Below are 9,044 nucleotides of genomic sequence, written 5' to 3'. Positions count from 1 at the left end.
GAATGGTAGTCAAACCTACCCATGTAGAATGAGTGTTTTAATGGCTATCAAGGAAGCATACTGATTGATAAGTAGAAAGCAGCAGTTGCTGGAAATCTGAAATAAAAGCAGAAAGTATTAGCCGGTCAGTAAGCATCTGAACAGATCCAACTGGATGGAAGGTCATCAACCTCTGTATAGGTCTCTCTCCATAGATGCTGCCTGAAATGCTGAGTAGTTCGAACGTTTTCTCTTTTTGTGTAGTCCAGCAACTCTGTGCAAAAGCATCTGAGGAAAAAACACCTATTTAGAGACAAATCCCAACAAGAACTAAAACCAAATGCCTGACCAGATTCCTTGCAAATGAACCATACGCAAAACAGCTGGAAATGTTAAGTGACTTAAAGGCCTTATCAGTGATGAGGCAAAAGCAGAGGTCGATGAAAATACCTTTGAGTTTGATGTTCTGAATTTATCTTTCTAGCTGTCTGACAGGTAAAACATCAGTCAATTATGGAACTAAGTATTGACATGCAGAATTGCTGGTGGATTTAGAGGAATTGTCACAGGAAAACTGGTCCTTTCCTGTAACAATAACGATAGACATTGAAATGAATTTCACTATCACTTTACAAAGACAATAGGAGAATCAATCAGTCTGTTAGATATTCTTGTAGCAAATCAAATATTGCCTACAATGGTCAATGAAATCAATACTTACCTCACCTTGTCTTTTAACTTCTTCAGTCTGTGTTCTGCTTTGGCCTTCAAGTTAGTTTTCAATTTTTTTCAGAACAAAAGATGACTTAATTGTTCTTCTGCTACTGATTACCAGCGGTGAAATATACTAGAGTTTCACGTCACTGTGTTTGCCAAACAATGATTGTTGCTGGTGTATCCAGTAACTGTTTCTTCACAGTAAGACTACATTTTACAAAATAGAGTTACAAAATGCAAACTAAATGATTCAAAGACAATTTAACTCATTTTAAGACAGGAATACACAGCAATTCTAAAAGCACCCTTGCTGACAACAATTTGTATTTGTATACTGGCATTAATGTATTAAAATGTGAATGTGTTTCATTGGAACATTACAAAAAATCAGATTTGACACTAAATGACATAGTGCGATAAAGGATTTGAAACCCTACAGTGTGGAAGCAGGTCCTTTAGCCCATCAAGTCCACACTGACCCTCTGAAGAGCATTCCACCCAGAGGAAACCAGGCATCCAAAGGAAACCCACACAGATACAGGGAGAATGTGCAAACTTCACACAGACATTCATCCAAGGCTGGAATCGAGCCTAGGTCCCTAGTGCTGTGAGGCAGCAGAACTAACCATTGAGCCACCATACCACCCCCTCCCCCCTCACATCCACTTCCACTCCCCCCCCCCCCCCCCCCCCCAAGAGTGAGTTTCTAAGCAGCGATTAAAAGGAAAACAGAGAAGCAGAAAGGTAGGAAACTTTAGGATTGAAATTCTAGTGCTTAGGGCCTAAGTTGCTAAGAATGTTGCTGCCAGTGAGTATATCAAGGCATCTCAGGGCAGCATTATTCAACAAATTTGGTCTCCACGTGACATTGGCTTTTGAAGAGCACCTTAAAGAAAGAGAAAGGTAGAGATAAGGAGACATTTAAGGAGGTTATGGCCTGAGCATCTGAAAACATGGCCATTTGTAATGAAGTGATGGCAATCAGAATAGGCAAGAGGCCAAAATGGTAACAGTAGAGAGACCTTGGAAGGTTGTAAATGAAAGAATTCCACAAAGGCCAGGATCCCATCATCCAGTCAACCTTTATTTACACGTGGAGAGTCCTACATGGTCAGCCAGGTAGACCCCATAGAATATGAGGCGGCACGGTGGCACAGTGGTTAGCACTACTGTCTCACAGCGCCAGAGACCTGGGTTCAATTCCCGCCTCGGGTAACTGTTTGTGTGGCGTTTGCACATTCTCCCTGTGTCTGCTTGGGTTTCCTCTGGGTGCTCCGGTTTCCTCCCACAGTCCAAAGATGAGCAGGTTAGGTGAACTGGCCATGCTAAATTGCCCGTAGTGTTAGGTGAAGGGGTAAATGTAAGGGAATGGGTCCGGGTGGGTTGCTCTTCGGAGGGTCCATATGGACTTGTTGGGCCAAAGGGTCTGTTTCCACATTATAAGTAATCTAATCTAAGAATATGAGTTCCCTGATTGGGGCTGTTAACCTGGTCCAATCAGGGACCCCTGGCTGACAGATATAAACAGGAGTTTCAGAAGTTCTGTTCATTCTGAGAGCCGGTTCTGAAGGAGCTAGATCAGTGTCAAGGACTCTCCACCAGTAAATAAAGGGTGACTTAGTGACAGGATACTGGCCTCTGTGGAGGTATTCCAAAGGTTCAAGGATGGAAGTAGTAGAGGCAGCTAAATGAATCTTCATCAGAAAGAAACCTGAGTTCTCCTCTTTTAATGTTGGAGATGGAGGAGATCAGAGAGAGGGAGAAATTTAAGAAAATGTAGTCAAGAAGTACATGCACCATCCTGAAATAGTGAGCAGTATTGAGAGATGGGAGATGAAACCAACAGTGTTTACATGGTCCAGGCAGATCCAGTAATGAGGAATATACCAGTTGTCAGCTCCTTGGAACTAAGGGCGCAGAATAGAAAGCCTTGACAAACAACCAGGGGGGAGTGACATAGTTTTAATGGGTACACGGGCAATGAAAAATGGAGATGTTATTCAGCAGAGGTGTTGTAAATGACAGATCAAAAGTTGAGATTTTTCAGATTGTCCCAATGATCTAGTCATGTACATTGGTATGGCATACTCTGGTCATTTCGTTTTGTTGCAAAACTATCTCCAGGCTCAATAAATCACCTTTGATTCAAAACCAAAGGCTATTGGTAAGTGATCCAGTGTGACATAGTTCATCAGTACAGCTGTCTATCCCAACCAACAACTGACCAGATCACTATTCATTCCATTCAGTAGTGGAGTTTATCTGTACTTGGCTCCTTTCCCTCACGAGATGGCTGAATGATGAGTATTAATGTTGCTTATCCAACATCCTGTACTGCAAATACAGAAAGCCAGATATTAAACGTCAACTTGTTAAATCTTGGGCAGACAGAAGCTGTTGTTTTCACACCTTGTTCCAAACCTGTATCCCTGGCAAGCCAACAGCCTCCCTCTCCCTGGTAACAGCCTGTGATGAGGCCTGTCTGCTTGTAACCTTGGTATCCCACCTGATTCTGGAAGTGAGTTTCTGACCTCATCTTCACAGGGCACCCTGTTTCCATCAAAGCTCCACAACGCTGTTTGATGTCACTGATTTCAGGTCATCAGCTGCTGAAACTTAACTCCCAGTTTTCTAACCTGAAGATTTCATTGATCAGAGCATTGTGTATAGGAGTTGGGAGGTCATGTTGTGGCTGCACAGGACATTGGTTCGGCTACTTTTGGAATAATGTGTACAATTCTGGTCTCCTTCCTACAGTAACGACATTGTGAGACTTAAAAGGGTTCAGAAAAGTTTTACAAGGGTGTTGTCAGGGTTTAAGGGTTTGAGCTATAGGGAGAAGCTGAATAGGCTGGGGCTGTTTTCCCTGTAGCTTTGGAGGCTGAGGCGTGATCTTAGAGGTTTATAAAATCATGAGGGGTATGGATAAGGTAAATAGACAAGGTCTTTTCCCTGGAGCAGGGGAGTCCAGAACTATAGGGCACAGGTTTAGGGTGAGAGGGAAAAGATTGAAAAGGGACCTAAGGGGCAACCTTTGTATACAGAGTGTGGTGCATGTATGGAATGAGCAGCTAGAGGAAGTGGTAGAGGCTGGTACAATGACAATGTTTAAAAGGCATCTGGATAGGTATATGAATAGGAAGGGTTTAGAGGGATATGTGCCAGGTACTGGCAAATAGGACCAGATTAGTTTTGGATATCTGGTTGGCATGGACGAGTTAGACTGAAGGATCTGTTTCTGTGCTGTACATCGCTATGACTCTGAGGTAATTTGTTTTACTCCCTCAAACGGTCATTAGTCTATGAAATCCTCTTCCCTAGAGAATAGTGAAGACAGGGTCATTGAATAACTTTAAGGCTGAATTAGTAGATTCTTGACTGCCAAGTAACTCAAAGAGTTTAAGAGATGGCAAGACAATGAAGTTGAGGTTCACTTTTGATTTTACTGAACGATAGAGCAAGTTCAAAGGGTGAAATGACTATTATATATGTAGGTAAAAACATGACTTTTTGTCTCATGCTGAAGAGATTGTTTAAATTTTACTTAATAAAGTGATTGAAAACTAATATCATTTATAAACAATACATTCCACTGTTATCTAATGCGAGCTTAGCACTAGGCACAAGTTTGAGTGGTATAAGTGACTTGATCTCACAGTTGCACCGTCTAGGACGGTGCTTAATCAATGTTCCAGTTTACACAATATCCACCTCATTCACCAACAGAAACCCCGTGACTGCAGTGTGAAAATCTGAAGTATTGTTACTTAGATTGAAGCACATGGACTGGATGTAGGTTATAAACAGAGCTCTTTATTTCCACAGTCCACCAAACCTTTCTGAACATTAATGGAAAAGCTTAGCAATCTCTTTGCAATCAACATTCACAGCCCATTCTCCAGATCACTAAGTTACTGTTGAGGGCTTGACTCCTGATCTCTATAATCAGCCAGCTACCTGCTGGAGCTCCTACTGATAATTTCCCATCGTCAATTGAACAACACCACCTTGTCTCCTGTACTCAAATGAATCAACCTCTCATCATGGCCTCTCAGGCTCAGGACTACAGTCCAGACAATCCATCCAGGACTCCTGCAACTGCATGTCCTTTTCTGCCTCCCAGGTATAGAATCATAGAATCTCTGCGGTATGGAAAGAGGCCATTTGGCCCAATGAGTCAGCATTGACCGTCTGAAGAGCATCCCACCCAGGCCCATAGTCCCATATTTCCCATGACTAATCCACCTACCTTGGACATTCTTAGACACAACAGGGCAATTTAGCATGGCCACTCCACCTAATCTGCACATCTTTTGACTGGGGGAGGAAACCGAAGCACGTGGTGGAAACCCACGCAGACATGGAGAGAATTTGCATGCTCCACGCAGACAGGCAGTCATCCAAGCCTGGGATCGCAGCTGGGTGTCTGGCATTGTGAGGCAGCAGTGCTAGCTGCTGAGGCATTGTGCTGCTCAATATCAAATGTTGACCCAATATCAGACACTCTGGGCTTCTCTTTTCATTGCCTTGGCTTCTCAATGCAGTGATATTCCAGTCACCATCATCTGCTGTTGCTCGTTGTTGCTGCCTTCACTCTTTCTCTCACTCTGAGGCACCAGTTGTTCCCTGAAAACTAACCTCTTTGATTGGCATCAAGGGTAAGTGAATTTCTTCCAGCAGTCCCTGGTGGATACAGTCTCCCAAATTTCCTCCTCTTTCCTCAATGATTAATTTGCTCTCTGTGTCCCTTTGCTCCTTTTCTCTGTCAAAGTTGCAGTGCAAAGGGAATGGTAGCTAACAGAACCCATGACTGAGAGTAGGTCATCTGACCAGACCCATTGGAATCAAAGTTAAGGTTTTGACAGCGTGCAACACCACACCAACCTCACGCAGTTCTTCAAACTACCAGACGCTTCTTAGCCTGACCGTGATTTTTGCTTCTGTTCTTTAGAACTGGTTGGGATGAAGGAGGGATCATTCCTACAGCAGGATGCATGTTGATCTGTGCAGATTTCATAGGATTGGGATTGAGAAGCTGTCTGCTGATTGGTGCTGTGATGACCTATTCTGCATATTATCAAGCTCAGTGGTCATGTGTCAGAGATTCTGCTAGAAGGTTGGAACTAGTGCAGCTGAATGGAGGGAGCTTTGCTGCTTTATGAACAGGTATATATTATGAATAAACATTGCTTTAAAAAATCCTGCAGTCTGGCCTGAGTTTGAATGAAAGAGAAGCCATAATAATAAAGTTCTCCCCAACAATAATGTACGGTACAAAACATGTCAAAATCCAACAGAGGCTATTTTGGGGATAAAGCAACACCATAACATTAACACTACGTTTACGTTGAATCTCGACTTAGCTGTCATTATATCCAAATTGAGTATTTTATAACAGCTTCATGGAAATGTACAAGCACTCATGACTAGTTTTCAATCTTTACTGGTAGATTGCAAGTATGGGTATGATCTATTCTATTGATTAAATAGTAGGGCGAACCATTGGTCTTCTATAATATCCTCATGGTTCATTTCACTCTTCTTTGGGATCCACATCATAAGTAACTATAAGTGACATCCCCATTTGTACCGAAGCTCTTTCTAAGTAGATGATCATCTTCTGAGCAGAATTAGATCCAACTAACAAGACGCAAAAGCAGCAATCCATGCACAGCACAAAGGTAATTATCCAGATGTGCAGGGGCCTCTTCCAAATATATTCAAGTGTCGCTGACTCCTTTAATCTATAGTAATGCAACGTTTAGGGCACGTCTCCTCCTCCTCCTCCAGTCCCTGCGAGCAGCAATGTGATGGAACACAGACAATAGATCAGGCTGCACTCTGTGTAGTTCTAGTGCGTGAGCTGTCTAAAATTTCACAGGCCAGCAACTCTGAGCCTGTGTACCATTCATCTGCGGAAGGGAGTTGACTGGAAATTTTCACTTGTGCAACCTTTAGGTGATAGATCACAATGGAAACTTTTAGTTCAAGTTGTCAGAAACTTTAAAGGTCATTAACGCTGTGATCTCCCTCATCCTTGCTCCTGGCTTTTAAAAAAAGCAAACAAAAAGCACAAAGGAAGGCCACTTAAACTCTCTCTGGGGTTCTGTCGGTAGGCCTACATCATGTGGTGTGATGCTGAACTGTACAAAGATCACAATGCAATCCCTAGTCTGAGTGAAGTTAATGGATCAGAGTGCGTGACAGCAAATTTACACAAAGACAGGTTACAGCAAAAACAGTGAGAGAAACCAGGCAGTCTATTTTAGTGAGGTGAGTTGTGGGATAAATGTTGATCAGAATGCCAAGCAAACTTCCCAGTTCTCCTTTGACGAATGTTGTGGGGTCTTCGTGTCCCCCCAACTCAGCGGGCCTGTGGACGAATTTCTCAGCTGAAACATGCACAGACTTTTCAGCTTGTGCTCACCCCTCTCAAGTAAAGAATGAAGAATGAAAAGATATCTCATAGAAATATGTAAAATCCTAATGGTATTGGACAGGCTAGACATGGGAAGAATGTACCTGATGTTGGGGAAGCCCAGAATTAGGAGTCATAGTGTAAGAATAAGGGATAAGCCATTCAGGACTGAGATAAGGAAGAATTTCTTTACTCAGAGTTGTGAAACTGTGGAGTTGTCTACTACAGAAAGCTGTTGGGGCCTGTTCAATAGATATATTGAAGAGTGAGGTAGATGCGGCCCTTGTAGCTTAAGGGATCATAGGCTATCAAGAGATAATGGGAGTGCATGATCAGCCATGATCTTATTGAATTGTGGTGCAAGCTTGAAGGTTTGAAAGGCCTACTCGTTCACCTATTTTCTACGTTTCTAAAAGAGTTCAATATATTTTCTAAATTGTAGATCATCAACAAGTCACAACAAAAACCTCATCACTCTCACTCTGAGGTAGTGGCAGGTTTGAAGATGGGCAGGCTGACAAGCTCACTCTGTTGACTGGGAACAGATCAATCATCTTGGGGGCTGGTGATGAGTGGAGGGTGGGGGAACCTGCTGGAGGGAGCTAGCAGATGGTATAGTGGTCGAGGCCCAGAGATTGGGAAAAGCATTGAAGCAAAGGTGCATTTTCCAAAGTAACCCAAAATGGATGCACTGTGCTGCGAGAACAATAGCTGCAGCCACACACCCTCCTTCAAAGGGGCTCCTCTCCGCAATGATAGCTGAAACCAAGGCATATTTTGAAGCATCTACAAGTCTTGAGAAGCTGCCTCCCTACTGAGGTGCCCTCACAGATACCACATCATGGCAGCCGACCCTCCCCCATCTCTCCCAGCATTCCCGGCTGCAGAGCTAACCCACTGTCCTTACTTGGATGGGGGTCCTGGAGGCACAATTTTGATCGGTTTCCTCCTTGAAAATTTCTAGCCACAGCTAGCTCCAGTTTCCTGAGCTAGAATTCAGTTCAGCGTTGGGATGGGACCCTGGAACTAATATTCTAAAGGTAAATTTGCAGCTATGAATGACATCAAATAAATTGATATTTAACGGGAGGTTATGACAGTCAGAGATCAACTGCAAGATTAATGTCCCATATAAAAGTTCATTATTTGTCTTGCATGAATTATGTATAATAGGGGAATGTCACTTTTCATATATATAAACATCAGTCAATGATTTGCAGTGAGAATTCATCTGCTCCATATGATGGTGTGATATAAAAATGGCTCCAGCATATTGGAAGGTAAAGAACTCTTAAAAGATTGATTGAATACCAACTCTTAGCAAATCTCTTATACTCAATCATCCTTCATGTAAGGGATGGTTCCAATCATGGAGAGTGCTCCTCCTGATTCCCATTGACTTCGGTTTCACTATGGCTCCTTAATGGCACAATCAGTCAAGTGCTTTTTGATGTCAAGGACATTTCCTCTTACCACACCTCTTGAGATCAGCTCTTCTTTCTGTGTTTAGGTGAAGGATGTAATGAGACCAGGAGCTAAGTATGCTTGAAGGAACTCAAATGAGCATCAGTAAGCAGTTCATTTCTGTATAGTGCTGTCAATGGCAGCTTTCAAATGGCTGTTTGATTTGTACCTTCTTTCAACTCCAGGGCAAATGGCAATCTCGGTCAGAGCTGCCCTTTAATTCAAGCTGGCTGCAATCCATCTCCTGCCTCCTTTCTGCGTTCACTGCCACTAATTGGGTGACTATCGTGACTCTCGGGCTGCTTTATACAACTAAAGCATATGATGATGCTGATGTAATGTTGGGATAGGGCTTGTGACGTTAGTGTGCTGATCCCACAATGGAAATCCTACCTATACGGTGCAATAATAACGTGCTATTGGATTCAACTTCATGTTTAACAACACAGGCAAGGATTGCTTTGTG

Source organism: Hemiscyllium ocellatum, chromosome 14, assembly GCF_020745735.1.
Source record: "Hemiscyllium ocellatum isolate sHemOce1 chromosome 14, sHemOce1.pat.X.cur, whole genome shotgun sequence".
NCBI classification, from domain to species: domain Eukaryota; kingdom Metazoa; phylum Chordata; class Chondrichthyes; order Orectolobiformes; family Hemiscylliidae; genus Hemiscyllium; species Hemiscyllium ocellatum.
The sequence above is the reverse complement of the archived record's forward strand: the minus strand, read 5'-3'. Positions refer to the sequence as shown.